This window comes from Oenanthe melanoleuca, chromosome 3 (assembly GCF_029582105.1).
Source record: "Oenanthe melanoleuca isolate GR-GAL-2019-014 chromosome 3, OMel1.0, whole genome shotgun sequence".
Lineage (NCBI taxonomy): Eukaryota > Metazoa > Chordata > Aves > Passeriformes > Muscicapidae > Oenanthe > Oenanthe melanoleuca.
The window spans coordinates 61,586,123-61,610,494 of record NC_079336.1 but is presented as its reverse complement, the minus strand read 5'-3'; the positions used below and the strand labels follow the sequence as shown (position 1 = coordinate 61,610,494).

At 39.3% G+C, this 24,372-nt stretch overlaps 1 protein-coding gene across 8 annotated transcripts in view; it reads right to left on the bottom strand.

Moving 5' to 3' along the window:
- Window positions 1-24,372, bottom strand: part of MAP7 (microtubule associated protein 7) — a 106,409-nt gene that overhangs the window by 46,717 nt on the left and 35,320 nt on the right. The window lies entirely within an intron of this gene.

Here is a 24,372-nt window from a genome sequence, read left to right as displayed (position 1 = left end):
TAGTATGTCAGTGAGTTCATTCCCTTCATGGCCTCACAGAAGACTTTGTTTCCTTGCTTACCTCCTTCCACAGGCACAGTTCAGGATTAACTTAGAGGCAAAAAGGTAGCAGGAAGAACCTGTGTGTTACATGCACTGTACCTTTTTGGCAGGGGGAAGGTGGGTGAGGAAAAAAGAAAAATACTATTATCAAATGTTTTGTGTTCAAGAGCAACATTTGGCCAAGAACAGTGTTCAAAAATTAAGTTGTCTCACCAAAAAAATTGTGTGAAACCTGAAATAATTGTCAGACATTCCTCTTCCTGACGCTTGTATTAAGTCTCTTGCAATCAATAGAAATAAACACTGTTGAACTTAATACTGATTCCAAATGACAATAAGAACTGTAACACCTTAAAGGCAGCCCAAAACAAGATTTTAGCATTTGCCATTTTAAAGGCCTCATACAAAAGATCAGTGTGACCTATGGGTAGAGAGATTGATTTTTGACAAGGTAATTTGAGCACCACCAGGCTTGGTAGGATCTACCATTAAGAAAATCCATGCCTGGTGCTGGAGCAAGTCCAGAGAAAGCCAAGAGAGTTGGTGCAGTGTCTGGAGCACAAGTGCTGTGAGGAGCAGGGGAGGGAGCCTGCAGAAAGGAAGGCTCAGGGGGAATCATATACTGCCTGAAAGGAGCCTGTAGCCAGGTGGGGGTTAGCTTCTTCTCCCAGAACAAGAAGCAACACCATGAGGAGGAAATGGCCTCACGTTGCACCAGAGGAGTTTTAGACTGCATATTAGGAAAAAAATTCTTCCCAAAAGAGTACTCAGACATTGGAACAGGCTGCCCAGGGAAGTGGTGGAATCACCACCTCTGGAAGTGTTCAGAAACTTGGGGATGTGGCACCCAGGGCCATGGTTCAGTGGTGAACATGGTGGTGTTAGTTTAACAGCTGGACTTCATTTCATTTCCCAACCTTAACACTTCCCTGATTCTAAACTTTTTATATCTTACCTCCTCCTCAAAGTTAAGGTACTATTAAAAGAAGTTTCTCTCTTGCATGTACCAACCATTTTGAACATTCTCAGAAAAAGTTCCACTGTTACTCAGTGGGACAATTCCCATCAGCCTGGCCTAGGGCATCATATAGAACAGGAAACTGCCATAAAATAGTAAAAATACTGTTTCTAAGAGTTAGTGAGTACACTGATGTTCTAATCATGCCAGCACAAATTTCTTTGCATCTTTTATACTGAGTATGTGCGTTATTTTCTTCAAGCATTATGTCATGGGATTATGCAACACTCCATTAACTTCAAAACAGTGGTTTAAATGCCATCCAGAAAATACACTTGCAAAAAAGCCTAGGTACACGAAGTAATACTTTTCCCCATATTTTCTTGTCTAACATTTCCTTGGAATATTTTTTGTCACAGTTCAAATACAAATTCATATGACCACTTATATGACAAGTGATGAAAAGAACAGATGGCACACCATGGATTTTAACAAGGCTGGATATCAAACAAGAATTGGCACAAGTATTTAGTAACGAGTGTAGGTGTGCTTCCACATAAAATACCTCTTGCTCTAGGATAGAAACAGATTAATCAGACAAGTAAACATCTAAAATCCACACCTAAATATTGACAACACTAGTTTCAATACCTAACAGGTGCCAGAAGAGATATAATTTAACTACCCAATACTTGCTCTGCTACTTATCTTGAACCATTACCTTTACATAAGGGAATAAAAGTTGCATAAAGAAGTGTTAAAGATGGATAATTTTCTGTGAAGCACAGCTCTTCCCTCTCAGCTCTGCTATTCCTATATGGCACAGTATCAAACAGAAAGCTGTACTTCAGCTTCTCTGTGTGAAAAAGAGGAAAAAATAGGGGTGGAAAAGGCAACAAAAGATATATGTATTGCTACTGAATAATATGCATTTGTAAATGCTGAGCTTTCAAGTAAAACCAGTTGCAGCACAGAATTCAGTATATATACCAGGGGCAGAGCTGAAAGGGATCCATAAGGATGACTAATGCTAGGGAGGACCCCTGCAGGCTCAGCTTTTAGCTTTGCTTTGAACCAAGACAAGTATTACAAAACCAGCAGATTATTCCTAAAGTAACAGTTTTGTGATGGAAATGAAATCTATTCAGAAAACGCTGATCAGTTTTGATATATCTATGTGTTCACAATCAGACAGGTTAAATCAATACTTCTGTTACCAGGATAAGTACAAGCTCTAGAAGGACTGACAAGCAATTTCATATGATGTCAGCTCACCCCAAGTCTCATACAACCATTATAATTACAGTCATTCCTACAGCAGTTAACAATCTCAGTACCAAGTACTGAAGTTTATTTCCTAAAAGGGAAAAACCCACTTTATCATAGCCAGAACTACTTTGAAAGAGCTGTTCCATGATCAGTATCTCTCAGACAAAAATTCCTTTAATAACCTTACAGTCTAAGGTGTTCATCTGGAATTAAAAACCCAGCTCTCGAAGTAGGAATTGCTAGCAGTGGAAAGCAAAACATGCACAAACAGAAAATTTATATTAAAAAGATTCAAAGTCAAGGAAAAGTCTCATAGAAAACACTGAGAAAGGAAGAAAACTATAAGCTTTTAGTGCTTCTTTACATACCAGGTAAGCTCTGGCCAAGGACTGGCCTGAGAGACAAGATAACACATTCAAGGGGAAAAACAGCTGAGAATTAGAGCCCCTGGGAGGATGTGCTGGAAAGCAGAAAGAACATTCACCCAGACCTTGGAAAAGGCACTGAATGCCAAACATTGAGAAGCATCACACTGGCATTTTGACAGGCTTTTAAAAAACCACAAGAGCTGTGCAGAATACAAACACTTGTTTTTCAGACTGTGGCAGATCAAGCATGTGTTTGCACGTGAGGTGTGAACCAGCTATTCCCAGTGAGGTGAATGGCAAACCAAAGGCCCCAAAGCAAGGCTGAGGAGCTGGAAAGAAGATGCTTAAGCTCTTTTCCATGGAGGAAGGGAATCAGCCACAGGACAGAGGCAGTTCTATTTCCAGAAGGTCCAAGCCTCAAGAGATTAAACACAGTGTGTAGGGGCACTTGGGGAGCACAAGCAAGAAGTGCTGCTCAGACCTGTGTCGAGGTCAGGATGTGCACAGCAGCCCCCCAGAACTGTGGATCCAGAGCTGTGGATGAGAGCACAAGCACAGGAGAGCCCCAGGCCTGCAGACAGCTGTGTGTGCCTGACAGTGCAGGTACAGCTCTGGGGACAGGGTGCTCTGAGCACCAAAGGGGAAAGACCACCCTCCAGCTTCCTGCTCTAATCCTACAAGTGAGAGAGAAGTTACTGAGAAGCAGCCATGAGAAAAAAGAAATAGCTAAATCAGAGGAGGAGGGATTACAGGGAAAAAAAGAAGAAAATCTAGCTATTCTGTATTTGCCACTTGCCATCTAATCCCCCTGGTATGACTGAACAGCTACTTTTTTAGCTGTCATAGAGTGCTGGGGGTGTGTGTTGAGAGATAGGGAAGGCATCAGAAATGACAGCTGGAACAAACTCATGCCTCAGTAAAAATGCACTGCCAATACACAGCAGAGAAAATTCAGCATTAAACTGGGAAATCTAGAACAGACTTAACTGAGAACTGATATATTCTTTACTCCTTAGCATCCAATTCTACTACCTCCAATTACTTCCTGATGGACACTGCTCAAAAAAGCCCGCTCTTAAATTCACTTGCTTATTTTACATAGCATGTCACACCTGACATGCACAATGCAAAAAATGCATAGTTTGAATTACTCAGAATTAAGCAGAGAACAGAGTATTCTAAGTTTGTATAGGTAGTGAAACAGAATTTGGGCTAGTCTAGTCTAGGGAATTCTGTCTAGACACTGGGAGCAGTGGCTAGCTAACATGTCACTCAAGCCAGAGGTATTGCTATGCTAGGTAGAGTGTGTTGAAAGTGCAGATACAGGTCAGAGCTGACAGAATTTATTAGCTTAAATTCAGAAGCACATTAAGGCCAAGGTCCTGAGTACCTGGCTCAGAATAAGCATCTGAGTATTCAGCAACTGGCTGTTCTATTCTAAGGCAACATCACTGAAATTTACAACTGAAGAGTTTCTTTAATGGCAAAACTGGGTTGTCTATTCTACAAGGAAATTCCTGTGAACCATGATCCAGGGGCTGAATACAAGGAAAAGTAGAGTTCAACACAAATTAAAGCTTTACCACTGCTTGTGACTTCTGCCTCTTCTGAGATCCATAGTTTATGAATAAGAAATACAAAAACTACTCTCCATATATTTTATATATATTATATATATATATATATTTATATATATATATTACATATATATTTTATATACATATTTTATATATATTTAAATATATTTTGCAAGTCTTTAGAATTTTGTGTTCTTTGTGTTATCAATAGTGTTTAAATATATTTAGATGAGCAACATACTAAGTAATATTTTAGTGCAATTTATTGTTTTAGAGTTAAGTAATGTGTTCATTCCATACTTGCACCCCATACTTACTTTTTACTCACATTTTAGAATTGTAAGCTTGGGAGCAACAGACAGCAATCTTTCCAGAGATAAATAGGTCTCAAAGTTCTATGGCTGGCTAAAAATTACCAAGATGCAGTATAGCTGATAGATAAAAAGGTTAAAACCAAGCATCTGGAGGTTTAATATTAAAATCTTCAGAGTAAGTCAGGACAAAATTGTGATCAGCTCTCTTTAGAGCTGTGTCCAAGACAGTTACTCTGACACTTAAAACATGCAGAAGCATAGGAACTATGGGCATTTTATCAGTATAAATCATCTCCTCCTACTCTCCCCTTCTGCAACAACTTAAAGCCTCCCTTCTGTACAGGAGGCAATAAGTGGTGCCTTGTGCATTACTGCTGGCCAAAGCACAAGCAGCCTGGCAGCAGTCAGCTCCTGTCCTCAGACCATTTTGAAGCAACCTTCATCTTTTAAAGCCCTGGCTGCAGAGCCTTTCCTGTGTAGCAGATGCTGTCCTGGTGGTTAGCAGATGCTCCCTGAGCAGGTGCTGAGGACTGGAGCAAAAGGGCACACTAAGAAACCTTTGCTAACACTTACTATGAGCAAAAGAGCTCCCTGGTGCATCTGGGAAGGTTCAGTGATCAGTTCAGTAGGGAGTTCAACAGACAGGCTCAGAGTAGTGCTGGGGGTGAGCTCAGATCCTATGGTTTTTCAGCATAACAGAATGGGAAACAAGGGAAATATCTCTGGAGATTGTAGGACATAGCAATAGGAGGCAGGAAGGACAAGGAGAGCACAACATCAACATGCCTTTTGCAGAAGCTTGCTCACAAGTGATGTAAGCTTTCTAAGGAATGGGGAAACCAAGACACTGATGGGGCACTGCCCTTCTCTCAGGTTAATCCTTTGGGGAAGAGCATACAAATAAGAAAAGAACTGAAGCATCAGGCTGGAAACTTTACACATGTACTGTCCACATTCCATTCCACCCAAAAAAACCTCAAGCCCTCTTGAATACACTGAACACTAGGTTCAAAAGAAACATTAGAAAGATTTCTCTAACAGAGCTACTATTACAGAAGAAAAGTAGAAACACATTAGAACCAACTCCTTCAGGCTTCTTAATTCAAATTCTTCAGAAAACTCTTGGCAGGACGAGTAGGTCTGTACCATCAAATCAAAATCTTTCTGTAACAATTTTTTTTCTAATTAACAACACTGATAAAATTATTTCAAGAGATTTATAAGGTTTTGCCAACTAACAGTGAGGAAGAAAGAGCTGCAGGAATTCTGCAGAAGTCTTGGATCTAATGCACTCCAGTATTCTAAAACTAAAATCTAGATTTCTGGTTTGAAACAATGAAGACATGTACCTAATTTTGGTTAGATGTCAACACTCAGATTCTCTTGTTAAGGGAAGTAGGCTGAAGAGATTTCTGAGGGAGCTAGGGTGAAGCAAGAGTACTTCAAGACCATAGATCAGTTTGCTATTTCTAATGCAGGTAATTCAAGTCTTCACAACTGCAGATAAAAACTTTTTGAAATTTCCATCATTAGTAAATGGAAAATGCCTGTCCTTATACAGTCTAAACAGCAGTATTTACAAAGTACATTTGCAAGTTGGAGGTTTGAGTAAGCAGAATATAAGAAGAGAATATGTGTTTCATTTCTATCACTGAAACATGAAAGCAAAGTTCATGTCTTATTTAAACACATCTATTACTTAATTTTATATTAAAATATTTTCAATTTTTAAAAGTTCAGTGCTTCAGTAGATCTTTTTGTACTTCCAACAGTGTGGAATTTACCAGTCTGGTTTGCAGATACAAATACGACACCAAGCTGCAGTGACCAGACCAGTTTTTTGCTCTGGCATTTATCATAGAAGTCTACCATCAGAGTTGCCAAATAAAGCACTGTTACCAATGTTTCTCATATCTACTGTCCTGGCTATGTGAAGCAGAGTGAAAAGTCACCAGCATTAGTAATTAATACTCATGGAATGGTACAAAAGTTGTCATTGTTTTCATCATATTGCAGACTAGAAAGATAAACAGATGATTTTAAACTGTCACAGCTAATTCAGCACTCATTAAAACATTAAAATTAGAAGCATAAATAGATTTATTTGGAAGCAACGCACAGGCATAAATCTGGATGATGCAACTGGCTATAGGGATAAGGTCAGCTTTTTTATTTTTTTTAAAGATTAAACTTGTATAACTGCTCCATTGGGAGATGCATATTTATAAAAGATTAGTTTTGGCTGACTATGTCAGCTTTTGAAAGCATTGTATCCTAAAATATTAAATAACATAGAAGATAACAAACCAAATGCCTTTGTAGGGAAAGTCTTAGAATCTTTTAAGGATGATAAAAGGAACACAGTATCTGTAACAGCATTTTTTAGAAAGTTGACACTCGTATCCTCTGGATAATTATATTTCATCATCTTACTGCAATATAAAACAAGGATATTAACACGAAAGGATCCCTAGCAAAAACATCCCTGTTTTCTGCTGAAAAAACCTGTGCTAAGAAGCCATTTTGCAGCTGACCAGAAAACTAGCAAGCTCACCCAAACACAGATGAGACACGTGAATGGAAGATTTTTAATTGCACATCACCTAAATGAAAGCCGAAATGTCACTGCCTGAGGGCATACAGGACAACCTCTGTTCCAGACAGCCAGCAGTTTGTGCTGCGCAGCCTGTCTTAGCCCATGTGCTCTTCAAACACCAAAAGCAGGCAATGTGCAAGATGCAGTGATTTATTTGTGAGCCTGTTACACAAGGGCAAACACCTTCAGCCAAGGTACAAGAGTACCAGCTGCTTCTCCTCCTCAGATTTCTCACTGCTGCAGGCAGCATTTGCTACCAGTATGTCAGAGAGATTCCCATACCCAGGATCAGTGTCAGTGTACTGCTGCAGTAGCTGTACATGGAAGGTCACCTCAGAGATTATGAAATGGAGCACCTGGACAATTTTCTAGATGAAAAACTCTTCTGGACTTTGACTAGAGATCATTCTCCAAGCTATGAGGTAATTGCTGTGAGTAATTCCAAGTCACAATGAAGCTTACACCTACTGCTGAGAAATGGAGAATTAGGCAGAGAGCAGCCTGCTTCCTTTATCACACCGATTCCAAGGTGAGATTGCTTGAACTGCAGAAAGCAACTTGAGTATCCCATTATTTGATATCCTGGCTCAGAGGGCACAGTGATCAAAGCATATTGCAGCCTGTGAGTGTTGGTGAGATAGCAACTGCAGTAAAGTGAGTGTGGACATGGAGAGAAGGGGAAAATGGATACTTTGCTATACATTGCCCTATTGAGCAATTTGATCTTGAGATACAATGATTTTTGAAAACAATGCAATCTCTTTGGTCTCAGCTTTGCAACAAGAAGACATAATCACTTCTCCCTACTGGAGTAAAATAAAATGAAACATTATTTTGATGCAGTACATATTTTTAATTTAAATGAGTACGCCACAAAACGAACAAAATCTACTGATTAATTTAGGACACTCCCACCAACACAGAGCTTTTCAGACCAACACAGTGCTTTCTTCTTGCCACCCCACATATACAAGTCACCACACCCCTGCTGAACTCAGTGCATACACATGTTTACTTCTGCTATTTCAACTCTTCTGACTTAGCTCCATGTCATAATTATCATCCCAGTGACCTCATGTTTTAGACAGAGTAGGCCCATAATAGTGGTACTTCTGCCACCACAGAATCAAAGAACAAATCATAGAATGGTTTAGGTTGGAAAGAACCTTAAAGATCATCTAGTTGCCACCCCCTTACCATGGACAGGAGCACCTTCCACTAGAGATCAGGTTGCTCAAAGCCCCATCCAACCTGGCCTTGGACACTTCCAAGAACGGGGCATCTATAACTTCCAGTTGTTCTAGTGCCTCACCATCCTCATGTTGAAGAATTCCTTCATACATGGCAGCATTCAAAAGCAAGGCACTACTCTCTCTCCATGTCACAGTAATTCATTCCTGTCTACAGCAGCCAAGAGGTTCTGTTGCCCTGTGGGGACATCTGCACACAAGCACACCGTTTTCAGGTGCAGTCTCAGTGAGCTCTGTGTGAGAACAAACACCTGTTATCTTCACTGACATCCGAATGCTGAGCCTTGCCCTTGCCAGGTGAGGTATAGACCATGGAAACAAATGAGGTTTTAGAACTGCTTTTTTCTACAGGGAGAAAATTCAGATTTTTGCTCTAATGCTCTCTCTCTGCTGTGTATGCAGCTGCAGGCACACTCTAAAACTAGGGCACTTCTAGCATTTCACACACACACACAAGAGCAGCTGCAAGAGCCATAAGACGCTTAACAAATGAAGTAATATGAACTTTTCAAGCATAAGAAAGTCCAAAAATAGAACTGTTCTCCTTCTTTCTTTGGTTATTCTGCACTGGACCTTACACAACTGTACAAGTGAGACTACAACACAATTCTCCCACTGCATTACTTTTAGAAGACATTTACCATCTCCCTGACCTTCTGGTTACCTCCAACCACTTTCTTTCTACACAGCTTCAGCCAACAGTACAGCAGCTCTCACTGGATTCCAAGTTAGTAGCCTGCCACACAAATGACAATTCCCTCACTACCCATCCCCATTTATCTACAATAAAGCTTAAGAGAAATCCATTACTCAAGATTTCCCCTCCTCTGTTTTCAATTACTTTAAACTCAGAATCACTGTATCTGCTGAACTAAGTGAACTCCTGGCCTTCATCCCATAATTGCTTTAAAGCATCTTCAGTCTCATCCTTTTGCATCTAGGAAGAAGATTGGGGTGCAAGAGTTACTTTGTTCAATTACCTCATTTGTGAGAGAAGATATGGGCACTCATCACAAGAAGAGAAACAGAATAATTTCAATGCAGCCTATTGATTTAGTGGCTATTTTCCTGGTACAGCCAGCCATGATAGAAGTACATCTATCACGAACAGACAAGTGGCTTTAGACTGGAAGTGTTTCATGCCCATTGTGGTTTAGTTTCACAGGACAGCTCCCAAGAAACTGTTCTGCACAGGCCCTGACAACTGCCTTTGGTGAGATCTTATAAAATCTTTTACCAGAGAATGAGTAAAAATAAAGATATTCAAAATATAAGAAGAGAGGATGGGGGAGAAAGAAGTATTATTTAATGCTAACAGCCCAAGGCACTTAGTACTCCATGCAAAGGAATGTGGTAAAATTTACTACAATTGGCTATAGAAGCTGCAGAGTTTTCTGAAAGGTGCAGCTTCTAAATAAAACTATGAAGCAGCACAACCTTGTTTACTAAGGAAAAGTTCATTGCCACGTGGGTTTCAACTCCTGACTTGGCACCCTGGAATGTGGGAGAGCCTTGTCAAGACCAGAGTCCACTGCAGGAGCTTGACTTGGCTGAAAAGCCAAGTTAAGCATCACACTGAGATAGCTATGCTGCTCCTGGTACCTAATTACCTTCACACAACAACATTTCAGGCCACTTAGATTTGTGCTTGGCACATTTGCTGGGATTTCTCTACCAGAGAGATAAATTCTAGACTACCTACAAGTGAGTGGGATCAATACAAATAACATAGGTAATCATGCTGCTGCTGGTTTTCTTGAGCAAAGCTCCCTGCAGCTCAAATTTTGTGGAGATGTTCAGAGTCCTCCTTCCAGCCTCAGAAAAATAAAACATGGATAATGCCTGCAAATTGCTATAGCAACAACCAGCTCTCAACTGAAGGCAGCAGGAAGATTCACAGAAGCTGGGCTTTGTTTATATAACCTACTCTGTACAGACAATTATTTCTGAAACAGTTAAAACTGTAAAGGCTCCATGCTGTTATTTTGCAATTGAGTTCCTGGATGCACACGTTCAAGCCATTACTCTAATTCGGAGTACTCTTGCCTGAGGAAAACAGGCAGTTTTCTGGTAGCCTGCCTCTGTCTTGCTGGAAGGGATGCTGTAACTATTTAGAGCAAGTGCAACACTCCATTTGCTGCTTCTTCTCCTGTTCTTTAATATAAAATATAAAATATCTACGCTATGACAGGAAGCCAAATAAAACAAGCATTTAGTTTGGCGCAAAATGCATATACACAGAAACAGTGAAGCAAAAAGGAATATTTCCTACATTGCTGAGCAGGGAACAGAGCTGAAAAAGTGAATTAAGAAAATATATTTCTGTTGCGTGACTTATCCTTAATCACTTCAATCACTGTCAATAATAAAAGCTGTGCCAGGCCTACACTATCATATTTAAGGAGGCAGAAGACAAATATGGCTAAAGCAGCCAAGAGCTCAACAGGATTCTCAAGACACCACTTACTGGAGTTTCTGGTGAAATTTGTGTTTCAAAGTAAACATCATAGGAAACTGGAAAATTTATTTCCAATTCAGGGAGCCATTCTTTACTGCTGTCCAGCAGTCAGGAGATAGGGCTTCCTGAGGAGCTACACATTGCTTGGCAGAAAGACAGCAGATTCTAATTGCTAATTACAGCACTCCATGCACAGGACTGAGTCTGCACAAACAATCTTAGTCATTCCTGAGCTCCATGTATTTGAAAAAATTACAATAAATGAATGTGTTTAGAAAGGCAAAGATATATATTTCAATATGAAGGTATTACACGCAATCTTTAAATAACATCAACAGTTACTTTTAAAAAGTCTTTATTATTAATCCATCACATGGTTACTAGAGCTCTTTGGCCTTTGTGTTATAAGAATAACACATTACCAAAACCAAAGTATATTTTTTACCCAGGTTCTCTCTCGAACCTGAGGCTGTGTCACACCATAAAAAAGTACATCTTGTTTTGACACACTGCCACCCCACACTCTCCACACAAACCTATCACCTGCAGAAGTCTTTTTAAAATCAAAACTTGTTTCTCTATAGAATCTCCATGGGCAGCTGTTTTCTCTTAGACACAGATCACTCTATGGGCAGCACAAACATTTGCCCTAAGTCCAGTACTACAACAGCTCTACATATATCACAAAAGCTGAAAACATTCCAAGTCCATTAAGGTTCTCTTTTAGTTCCCTAAGCATTGGCGCCATTGGCTTTCCAAGCAATTGCTTGTTAGCTCTCTTGCTAAGTGCATTGCTGTACTGCCATAATTTGCAGTTCTTAGGCCTTAGGAGACACAAATTTCACTTTTTGCTCCTCTACAGTCTTCAGACAAACCTTTTGTCTCTGACTGAATTGCTTTTATTTTAAGCACGCTCCACAATTTCAAAACTAGCCTGAGAGGATTCAGCCATATTCAGGTTATTACAACCTCTGAAAATTAAATCTTCTGAAGACAAACCACATGTAGGAATGGGTTGCTTCTGAAAATAATCAAACCAAACATTTCTTAGTCTGTTTTTTTAACAGGAGGAAGAAAAATCTTTCCTTCCCCCCTCCATTGCTTTTAGTTCAATACATATAGGTAGTCTGTATATCCAACAAATCAAATAGGATGTTTCAAAAAATTATTATTGTCATTGTATTTGATGCCTTAGTTACCTGGAGAAAACCCATCATGGTGCTGCTTGGATTGTGTCTAACAAACAAATCATAGAATAATTGAAAGTTGTTGCCTTGCCTTTCTGCTCTAATTTTTAATTGGTTTATAATAATGATATGAAGAATATGCAATGTAAAACATCTGACTAAGCCCAGCAACATTCTGTAATCCAAAGAAATCTATTTAACACCCAGATTTAAGAACAAAAAACAAGCCTAGGTATTTTTTCAAACTTAAACCCTCCAGTGTTCACAGTCTTGCTACAAAGGCCTCTCATTCTTAATACAAAGATATGCACAAATCTTTGCTTTTGGACTGTTTCTAGAAACTCAGCTACAAACTCTCAGAAGATATTTGAAATTTCCATTAAGCTATATCATCACAACCTCGGGTATGCAGTGCTACTGAGACAGATCAAAGGCTGACTTCCTTCACAGTTATTTAGCCTTACTGATGGGAGGGCTATTAATTTCCAATAACACAATCACATGCTTAATTATTTGATAGTATGTAAGTTCTATTAAACAAGTTGTATTAAACAGGATCAACTTTCACTCTGAGATTTCCTAACTTTTCAGTTCTTGAACTTGAAACCCTAAAGTTAACCAAAAGCTTGCATAATGCACTGACATATACCAGTCACCAAAATTTAAGAAGATATAAGCATTAAAAATAGGTAACTTTACATACCAGCAAAATTCCTTTCCACTAGATGCCCTCCTGTTCCTCTTATCCTATTGAACAACATCTTTGGCTCCTTTGCTCATCTTACTTCCCCTCTCCATGCCTTCTCAACCTCCTCCTCTTGTTCCTGAAGCTGCTACACTGCAGCTCTCTTCTCCTGCTGTTCTCCTTTTTACCCCTGTAGATCTTTGGGCAGCACTAACCCTGTTCTAACCCAGACACCTCCTCATGCCCACCTCCCCTAGAGGCATCACATCACTTTTCCTGCCCACCCAAGCAGCAGGCATCTGGGCAGCATAGGAGAAAGACAAGCCTCAACACTCCTAGTTGGTGCACCTGGTGCCAAAGCTGCCTGCAGAGACTGGGACTTTTCCCTGGCTGCTTCCCCTCAGACCCCAGAGCTCCAGGGAGCACCATGCTCAACTCATTCCATGGACATCGTGAATAATTTGGACACTGATTTGATTGATCATGAATAATTTGGACAGCAGAGCAAAGGCTGCTGCCTCAGTTCAGCCAAAAATCCGGGACAGAAATATAACACTCAAATGCTGAATGCATCCCTGACAGGCATGAGCTGTGACTTTTTATGTCACTAATTTGAATAGATTCTCATAAGGTCAAGAGGAGGCACAGCTCTAAAACCACATTCATACTGTTCCCAGTTTCAAATCTTTTCATTAAAGCATTGTGGCCTTAAGCCATCCCTTAAGACTAAGATTATTTTTTCAAGAAGCAAAAGTCCCTATTGCTTTCCAATGTCTCATTCTTTAGCAATTGGTCCATTTGCTTAAGATGAAGAAAACCAAAAGTAGGGAGAGAACCTGGCAAAGGAAAAATGGAGGCCAAACCATTTTAATCTACCAAAGTTGTAAAGAGATTGAAACAAGACACCTTAAACGGGAAATGTTACGCAACCTTTATTATTTGCCATCTGCCTTGTAAAATTCAAATTAAGCATAAAAAAGATAAAGTTCTCACTTGGGGTTATTTTATTATGCAAAACATCTTGATTTTATAACATCATTGAAATGCTTCATGGAATGACAGCTCTTTAATACAATAAAGTGGCTTCTTCTTTATCACGGCTTGAGAAAACAAAGAATTTAGAACATCTAAGCCACACACTTCAGCAGCAGCCTAGCCTTGACAGAGCTACTAACAAAGATTAAGGATTCCAATCGCTCTGATAGCAAAGCTAAACATTTAATTTCATGAAATGTCTTCAAATTTGACCTCAGAAACAATGAGGCTTTGTTAACAATATTTTATATAACATTTTATAACAACTATAATATGTTTTATATATTTTATATCTTTTGTATCCCGAGCTTTAAAGAGTTTTACAAGAATTGCTAGACTGAACTATAGTGTACCAAGTATATCTCTAGAGTGACTTTGTTTTAGACCATGCTCTTGGTTCTGATTCGTTTGGTCAACCAAAAGAAAAAATGGATTGTCACACTGGGGTGTTTATTGCAAGTGACTTACATGAGTGCAATACTTCAAAGTCAACCTATTGCTCTGTAATGCACATCAAACATTCCACTTCAGCATAAAAAACAAGGCTTCACAAAAATGTATTCATTACATAAATAGTGAAAAAAGAGAAAGTGGATGAGGACCATAATGCTGCAATCACAATATTTGACTCAATGCAGAAATGCATTGCTCACCATATTAGAGTCATATATCTAAAAGCCCAGGCAGCCTGTGCTGGATGCCTGATAGCCACTGGTGGCAGGTCCAAAAACTTCAGACAGGCTGACCACATCTCCCTCCTTTGCCATGAACAGGTGAAATGGTAATGGAAAAGTGCTCGAGACTGCTTCATCTTGAGGCAAGTCACTCAAGCACTGTCCTCCAGCCTTTCCCTTTGCTCACAGAGACAGTGGCTGGGTGGCTGGTTGCCAGAGCCATTAAATTTTCTTGTGTGCAACCACTGAACAGAACTGGCTCCATACCAACAATGCAATGGCTCCCATAAATTGCCAGCAGGATCCCCACACTCCCCTTCCTGGCTAGACTGAATTATAACTATAATAAAGTTTTGCTTATATGGGAGACACACACCAGGTTTTGTTGCACAAAACTTGGAACCACATAGATCAGCTACTGTTAGAATCAGGCTAGTACTAAGTGCTTCCTGGGCTCCCTGTATTGCACCATTATTATAAATTACTGAAATTATTTTTTGGATGCAAATGGACTTACCTAAAAGGTTATTCTTTAAGCCTTGCCCATGTGGATTGCCATTTCACAGGGAGACAGAACTCATCAAACCTTCTTCAACCTTTCATAAAAGTATTTTTGTGGGCAGTGAGTAACTCACCACCAGTGAGGTTCCAGGCTACAAGATTATTAAAGCTCCACAGAATGTGACTAAAATAACACAATTCATGTCCACCTTACTGGTTTATCTTCATTCAACACAATAAATATATGAAAGTCAATCACTTTGAAGCATGATGCTGCTGTGTAAGAGATCACCTTGGTCCACAGCTCCTTGATCAGCACAGCCAAGCAGAACATCACTGATCAGGCTCTGAACAATCAGGATTCATATCACAACTATACAATAGAGGACACAATGACAAGATGCACTCTTTATCTGTTCAAAACACTTTAAAACATTATTTCCAATAACTGGAGTGCCAACTAACTTATTTTTATTAGTGTTTACCTATTTCTGTGCCAGCTTTGCATTTAAAACAAAACCAAAATAAATTTGTCAGCACGTTTTACTTCCAACAAGCACTTCTCCTGCTTTTAATGGAAGCTCAATGCCAAAAGCTGAGGCAATTAGAGACAAACACTCTGCAAAACTAAGGTATGCCAGACAGCACTTTAAAGGTGCCCTCAACCTTTTTATCACCTACCAGTTCTTGTCTATGAGCAGCAGGTCTAGCAGAGCATGACTCCTAGTCAGCTCACTGGTCACCTGCATCAAGAATTGGTTTGGAATGTGTTAAACACATCTCCTGGTTTCTAGCACCCAGCTGCATTTCCCCTCCAGAACAATGTTTAACAGACACCCATGAGCACTACAGCCTAAGGTTCTCTCCAGCTACCTAAAGGCAGCAGCACCAACATTTCTACTGGTTTGTGGCCTGCCCCAGGCCAAGCTCCAACCATTCAAACCATTCCATTATAAAGCACAATCCCTCCTCTTCACACCCAGGGACTAGCTCAGTTAGTGAGAACATGGTGCTAAAAACACCAAGGTCATGGATTTATTCCCTGTATGGGCCACTCACTTAAAAGTTGGACTTGATGATCCTTGTGGGTCCTTTCCAGCTCAGAATATTCTGTGATCTGTAACCTGTCCAGCCTTTTTTTCTCTTTTCACTTAGTAAAGGGCCTGAAATACTTCTTGTGGCTCTTCAGCAGATGAGTCCTATGCTATGCATGGTCTTACAACAAATCTGGGGGTGGATTCTCTCACAGTGAGTGTTTACTCTGCTGTCCACAGTCTGCTCTGCAGCACAGATCACAACAGATAAGTGGGAAAAATGGTATCACACCTTTTAAATAGCTTTGTTTGGGAGTATGTTTCAAGGGGATCAACAGCAGTTTTATTCTAAAGCCCAGAAAGCGTAAAAATAGATTCTGAAAATAAAATGAAGCAACAAATATACAAGATCTTCCATCTAATAACACCATAAAGCTGAATATGATTTTTTTGTGTTAAAAACAGACATGTGATCTTCAGAGAGGTTCTTAGGAACAGAGTGATTGGGAAATGATTGCAGGCTCCATAATAAGACAAATTATTATCCTTCTCAGTGTTCTCACACAATACAGACTATTTTGGATGGGGATTAGGCTGCCTGTAAAGCATACAAAGCATCCTAACCACCACAGCCCTTCAACAGACTGATTTTTTAAACTATTTATCAAGAGAATCACTATTCTTTAACAATCTTTGAACATTCACACATCTTTAAAAACTGTCAGATCTTCAGACAGCTCTTTCCTTGGCATTTCTACACCACCTTGAACAACAGCACCTGATTCAAGGCAGCACTACATCACCACCACTATGCAAAGCCAGAGAGAAAGAGAACTACTATTTTTAAAGTTCCAAAATTCACTAACAAAAACTATTGCCAAACCCACACATTTTCAAACTACAGAAATGAACAGTAATTAGTGTCACAGTGAACTGATACTCATACCTGCATAATAAGCAGTAGGTAGTCCTAGCTGTCATCTCCTCCTACCTTTCTGCAAATTAGGAGCAGTCTAAATTTAGCTATACAAGTTAAACCTCCTGCTATTGCTAAATCTAGACTGGAAAGCAACTACAAGTATGCATATACTTCAATATATTTAAGTTAATTTGAGATACTAGCAAGAAAAGAGATCAATTTGCACCCTATAGAGAGGTTTATTGTGTCTACATTTGACTTTCTTTTGATGACACTAACAGTCTCACAAACCAATGAGAGTTGATCCTGAGTTGGGAGTTCAAAACCTTTTTCCTGGATTCTGTTGGTAAATAATGTGAATCAATAATGTGAATTAAGGATTTTTAGCTTTTATTAATTTCTGGTAAGCCAGGAAAATATTATTTTTATTTTGATATAAGGTTAGACCTATGCAATTAGGTTGTGCTAAACATGTAATTTGTTTTCACTTGCAGAATAAACTTACTTCATTCTTCCCCTCATAGCTGTGCTCAGTGTATACTGGAATAAAGTAGTATGGTTTTAAAACCAAAACAATTAGCATTCTACCTCAATAGAATAGAAGTCATATTGAAGAGGACAGAACACTTGTCAATTCCCTATTTGGAAGAAATTCAGGTAACATGCCGAGTTACAAGCAGCAGTGAATATGATTATTTGGGAAGATCATTCTGATTATACTGTAAAAGCTAAAAAAAAAAAAAAAAAAGGCTGTAAATTATCTCACCCTTGGAAGAATTAATGTTGTATTTAGATGACATGAATTTATCTGTGATGCCCTCAGACCTCTACTAGAACAATAACCTTCTATGGACATCCCAAGGAAATCTCTTAAAGACATGCTAGTGAGTCATCTGGTCAGGAGCTAAAGAACACTGACTGGCTTTGGGAACTGTTCAACATTTAATCTGGGATTAGATATTGTAATGATTAAGAGGCTGTGAGCAACCTGGGAGAAGGACACTGTACTCCAAGTAGTTCATGCATCACACGGTGCAGCTGTGAGTCAGGCTGTACATTTTCAGTAGAAAGCTAAATAACATATTAGCATATGTTAAGAACTTCTTTGCACAGCAGCAGTACTCAAAGCTCCCACCCTAGAAGCACCTCCTCCTATGCAGAAGATCTGCAACCCTTCCTTAAAACAAGAGACCATTATGCTTAAATTTAAACCCATTCAGTCTCTCCCAATCAGAGATCTGAACTGACAAATCCATCCCTAATTGCTACAGAACAGACTTTTACTCTCGGTTTGTGTGACAAAATGGGGAAGTAAGGCAAGTTATGGGGACAGACAGAACAGAAAACAACTAGATTCCTCTGAGATAAGTACAAATCAGAAGTTGAGTGGAAAGAAAATGCCTATCCAATTCCAATACTATCATCTAGAAAGTCTTAAATATACCCCAGATTAGCCCATGTCTAATTGCTGCTATAGGACAAGTCATCACTTCCCTCCAGAAAAGCTCTCAAAACAAGTCTTATGAGAGCTTCGTTTCCTAAGCACATGAAACACTGGACAAATTATAAACTACACTGTTACATGCATGTTTTTCACATTTATTCATACAACTACTTTCAGAGATTTCCTGTATTTTTTTAACAGATACTTTGTGTGCCTGATGAGGTCTGAAGCTTACCATGTCCCATGGACCACGAGCTATTAACAATTCCTACCACAAAATTCTGAATAAAGAAGTGCTCAAGATATTCCTTCTCTCCTTCACAAAGCCCTTAATCCTTCCAGTGTAGATATGAGAGCCCCTTCCTTACAGCTGAGCAGCCTGAGGCAGCTCTGGCTGTTCCTGTTTAAGGGGTGGCCACCCAGCCAACTGCATATAATTAATTCTCCACCACCAAAGGCAGCACACCACCTAAACTCACTGTAACAAACCAGACAGCCCACACTGTCATGTATCACCCTGCCCTTAAAAGCAAATGGTGGAAAATATTTCACATTTATATTCCTCTTCTTCCTTTTGTCTAAACCATGCAAGTGACCTGAAATAATAAGCATGGGCTGATTAATTACTGCATGTGTTCCCTTCTGCAGAGCTGAAAGGTCGGCTGGGGTAAAAGCAAAGGGTGACATGACGAATAACACTCCTGTTTTTAAGCAGCCACCTTGTTCAATGAACCACACACAAACCAAGAAAGGGTTCTTTTCACTACATGCTCTGAGGCTTAAATGGACCAGCTGAGAAATAGTTACTGAGCTACTAGCTCTGAAGATGGAGAAAGAGCCTTATGTGGACCTCCCTCCCAAGGCTAAGCGCTTAATGGCATATTAAATATGTAGACATCTCAGTGCAGATTTCTAAGGATTCCTCTATATTTACATAACAGTTGGCAGCTCTCTCATCTGTGGTTGGGGTTTTTTATTTGTTTGGGCTGATTTTCTTTCTTCATAAAACTGTCTGCAATAGTGTCCTTGTTTCTACATTTTTGTTCGTGTAGAAGAGGTGTTCAAACTGCATTTTCGCTTACTAAGTGCCACAGACATCAATCATTAAGACTCTTCTGGGTGTGAGGACACAGATGTATCAAACAGCAGCAGCCATCTCAAAATGCCTTAATCTGAAACTGCATTTTAGAGCTGATTTTAACACTTTTTCTGGCAAGACTTTGTTACATTATTGGTGTACTTGAGTGTTGAAATGCAGGGAACCATACAGTGTATGATTTTCAGAAGCCCAGAAATCCAGAGAGATCAGAGCAAGGCAACACTGGGTTAAGTCAGAAAATTTAAACACTCCAACAAACAAGAAATATTTAATTCTCCTATTCAAAAGGTTCTCCTATTTTAACCATGAGGTAGAGAAAATTTACTGTGAAAACGTTTCAGCAATCACTAACAGTCCTCAAAGTCACAAAAGCTAACACTGAGTCCATTCCTAACTTTGCAATCCATAATATCAGTATTTCCACAGAGAAAAAGTAACTAGAGAGCAAGCAGGTGTTTTGAACCTAGCAAGATGATTATATAAATTAGTTTTTCACAGTATATAATTATCAAATTCTTAAATCACTTACTTCAGAGACTGTAACAAGAGAAGGCATGCAGACAGGCTGAGCCATGTAGATTACGCAATGAAAATGTTAATTAAGAAAGTTATAGAAGGGAAATACAGCTCCTCTGCATTAGCATGTGGAGCCCTGGGCTCAGTTGCCACATGGTGAGGAAGACTTTTCTAAAGCAAAAACAAGTAGAAAGTAGAGGTGAGGCTTCAGAAAGGGAAAAAAGAGGGTCACATTTCTTAGTGTTGTCTCCTGTCCTCACTCTTTGCACATCCTTCTGCATGCCCAGGGGACAGAAGTAGCAGTCTAACAAAAAAGGGGCAGATGTTGATGCTAATACACACTCAACAATACATCAGCTCCCAAGGGCTCTGTGGCTAGTGTGTCAGTCAGCTTCAAGGCTGAAACAGTGAGGAAAGGCCCTTATAAATCTGATCTCTATTTTACAGGTTCTTCTGTTATTGCAAACATACATATTTCACCAGGACTAGGCAGAATACGTAAAATGTTTTTTTGCAGGACAGCTGAACAAGCTTCATAAATCATGGGCACATCACCAGGCTGACAAACTAGTGCACAGAAGGCACTACATCATGCATCAGTTTGCAGGCCCCTGGGAGTCTGGGGACACAGCTTCATTAAGCAAAAAGAGCTTACAAACACTGAGTGCAAGGCTTGGGGGACTGGGTCTCACTGGGCCACTGTGAAAACTGCAGAAAGTACAGAAAGGGCCTAAGCATCACAGCCTCCTTTACAGGTCATGTTTAGGTCTGCTGTAGTCCTATGGAGTAGCACCTTTGCTTCTATGTATGCATTCAGGCTGCTAAAATATGCCTCATTAAGAGCTACCTTTGCATTTCACACAGCTGAGGGAGGGACTTGGTTATGATTTAATTAAACAAAGTCATTGGAGTGCCTCCTCCAAACCCGTCCTCCTAAGATTACCATACCCCTCTGCTGTTGTACAAGTATAGAGCAAAGCACCAGAGATGTATTCATCATGGCACAAAACAATGGCATGCTTTAGCACAAACACACGATTATTTCCTCAGCTAAAAGCACACAAATAATCTGTGACTGCAACAGTAGCAAGTTACTTCACAATAACCCAGTTTCTGAAATACTCATCTGGCAGACCCAGCAGCAGTACTTCTTGTTCAGGACATCCCTAATGGATGTAACACATTCAAACCACCTACTCCCTGTCCCAATATCCCTCTTCAGACACTCTTTGCTTGCTCTGCAGTTTGATGCAAGTCTAGCTAAAGCAGCATTAAGAAATTGAGAATAGGAGCATGTCAAGATGAAAAGCTCTGTCAGTAAAGTGAGTAGAGGAAAAAAAGAATCTGACTGTGCCCATCCCCAGCTTTTTAAAGATTAAATCTAGCATGTGCCAACAGGCCTAACAGCAACCTGTCACTATGTCCAGAGAAACTCAGCTTCTCGAGCGACTGCATCTACACAATGAGCTCTCACCTCCTACACACCTTCTTAAGAATCACCTGGAGTTATCCTAAATTTTACCAGGAAGCAGAAGCACTCTCAGAATACCAAGACATTTTCACAATGTGTATGACCAAGATGCTAAAGTTGCTCTTTTCCAAGCACTATTTGCCTATGTTAGAGCAATAAACTAAGAACACTAAAGCAGGCTTTGCAGCAAGAGCCTTAGAAAAAACAAGCTATGAGCTTGAAGGAGTTTCAGTAAAGAATCTTTCTGACATCTCTTGAAAAATCTTCTATATTCTAGCATACATTTCATCCTTCAGCTTGCTAGAAATGACCTACACTGAAAACTAGGGGAGGATAAGGAAGTTCTGAATGTATCTCAAGACATCACATTAAAATTATATATCAAAAAAAATAGGCTTCACCTCCCTACAGTCCAGGTCCTTTATTACCTGCTATCAAGCTGCTTAATATTTCTCTGTTAATGCTCACATACTTGCAGCCCACTGAGTGCTGCAGTTGGTAAGAAAAACTGATTGAGAAGGCAGGTGCAAGTGCTTGAGCACAGGTGGAGAACTGAGGGCAGGGAATATCCAGGGCACACGTGCACCCCCAGAGTTGTGAGGATGCACAGCTGAGCCTGAACTTGGGCTGCACTCTTCCTGTCCCTGCTGAACACAACGTATTATAGTCTTGTGTGCACTTGATAAATACATAGTAGAACAGTCAGAACAGGGTACTGTATTAAGTTTAAATACATTTTGTTGCAATTCAATCTTAATTCAAGGAAAAGCTGCAACTTCTCTGTCCATTGGCTCAAATTAATCTCTGGTTAACTGCTGGAATGCACCAGAACAAAAATGTTTAACTAGTAAGTGACTTAACTGTAAAAACTTAAATGTGTGTCAACACTTTACCCTCCCATTCATTTGCAGGAAACAAGCACACTTAGTGTGTGCTCCTTTTGTTAATCACCAGCTATATTAAATTATTTCCAGTTATCTGCACAAGAACACCAATGTTTTGTCATCATTTCTAAAAACACAACTGTAGTTCTATAAATAAAAAAAAGCAGCTGACCTGTTAAAAAAAGAAAATATATGCATGTTTTAGTTCTAGATAAGACTTCACACCTCAGTCCTCTCCCTCAAAGTGTTCCTGGGCTATCCTAATACAGAGTTAAACCAAAAAATTTCAGTTGAAATCCTGTCTCTAGTTAGGCATCCCAGGTTTTACAGGATTTTAAGTTAAAGTTTTTAGCTTCCTACTTTTCCTTTCTCACAGAAGGAAGGGTTGTGAAATTAGTTGATAGCAACTTCCATATTCCATTATAGTCTGGAAAAGACAACACAAACTAAAATAAATAAATCTAACAGCCAACTCTACATCCAAAGGGACTCCATGGTTCCTCACAGCCTTTTTTTTTTTTTTTTTTTTTTTTTTTTTTAACAGCATTGAAATCAGTTTTCACCTCCAAATTCAGCGATTCATCCCTGTGTCATGACATTGGTTTCAGTACCAGGTAAAAACCCAAATCCCAGTATGGGATTTTAACTCACTGTAGCCATCTGTTTCAAGAGGATTATGTGGATTTTTTTAAAGTGCTAGACACATTAAAAATAGCAGAGAGCCATTTCAAATGCTTTTTCAGCTACCTTGTGTTAAAAATATCACTTAAGCTTGAAAGTCAAAGCTACATGACCCTGTAAATTTGCAGTGTCTAATTATGTCCTCTGACATCATAGAAAACCCAAAACTAATATAAAAGTAGTAGTACAAGCAACAACTATTTATTAGCATATCCATTTTTATTATTCATGACTAAAGGAAGCATACATAGTCCTTGTCTAAGTCTCAGCTACCCTCAGGCTTTCATTTCATAGCATAATTATAATTTCAAATCTGGCAGATCTTCAAACACTACTTCATTTTTATTTTGACAACTTAGTGTTAAAGTTTTCAAAACCAGGAAGAGAACACTTCCAAAGAACATTTGTTACCAAATGTGAAAGTCTCATTCTGCTTCACGCACTGACTGCACACTTTCAGAGAACAAACAGTGTATGCATTTCAGACAGGTGGATAAATGTCTTTTTCCAAGATGTTTTCTTGCTGAGCAATATGTGTATTTCAAATCTTTTACTGCCTAGAAAAAAAAAAAAACCAAACACAGAAATTTTGTTTCCTTTGATTCAGATAGCTGGAACTGATCTGCTTTCTGTCTGATCTGTGACTTGTTCTGCTTACATGACAAAAAATTGCTTCTATCCTATCACCCTAGGCAGAAGAAGCAAACATTTCACACATAGTCAGATCTATGGATTTTGTTTTCTTTTTAGTCCAAGAAACCTGTGCAATCTTCTTTGCAGGTGAAAAAAGAGACCAAATGAAAGAAGTATTATCATTTCAATTTGATCAAATAGGTTGTTCAGTTATTGTAGATCTATTATGAGCATCTCATCCTACTAATATCATACCTCCCTAACCACAAAAGAACATAAGTAAGGCCATACTTCTACACATGACCCTAGTTCTGAAAAGTCATGACAAACCTTTTATTCCATAGGAATGACACCTTTAGTTGTCCCCATTCAATACCAACTCTCTGTTAATACTGATCTGCTTTCCAACTAGGCCAGAGGGGCAGGAAGTCAAGTACTAAGGATGTGCATACAGAAATGTGCCTGTGAATGTACAAGCCACTCCATGTTCCCTACCCCTCCCACCTGCATCACTTTACACTGCCTTGGCCTCTGCTTTTGTTTCCCATACAAATGCTGGTCGCTGGACACAGGTTTTAAGAATAGCAGCTCTGACTTTGTAGCACTGCAAAAGGCATCAAAACCCTCACTTTGTAGTATTTTCTTATTATAAGTACTGAAGAATTCCATTCCAGCTCTTTATTATTCTTTTCTACTAAAACAGTCTCAAAACATAGGAATTTCTAGTTTAATTTAGTAATTTCATTATTATGCTGATTTTTAAAAAGAGCCAAGTAA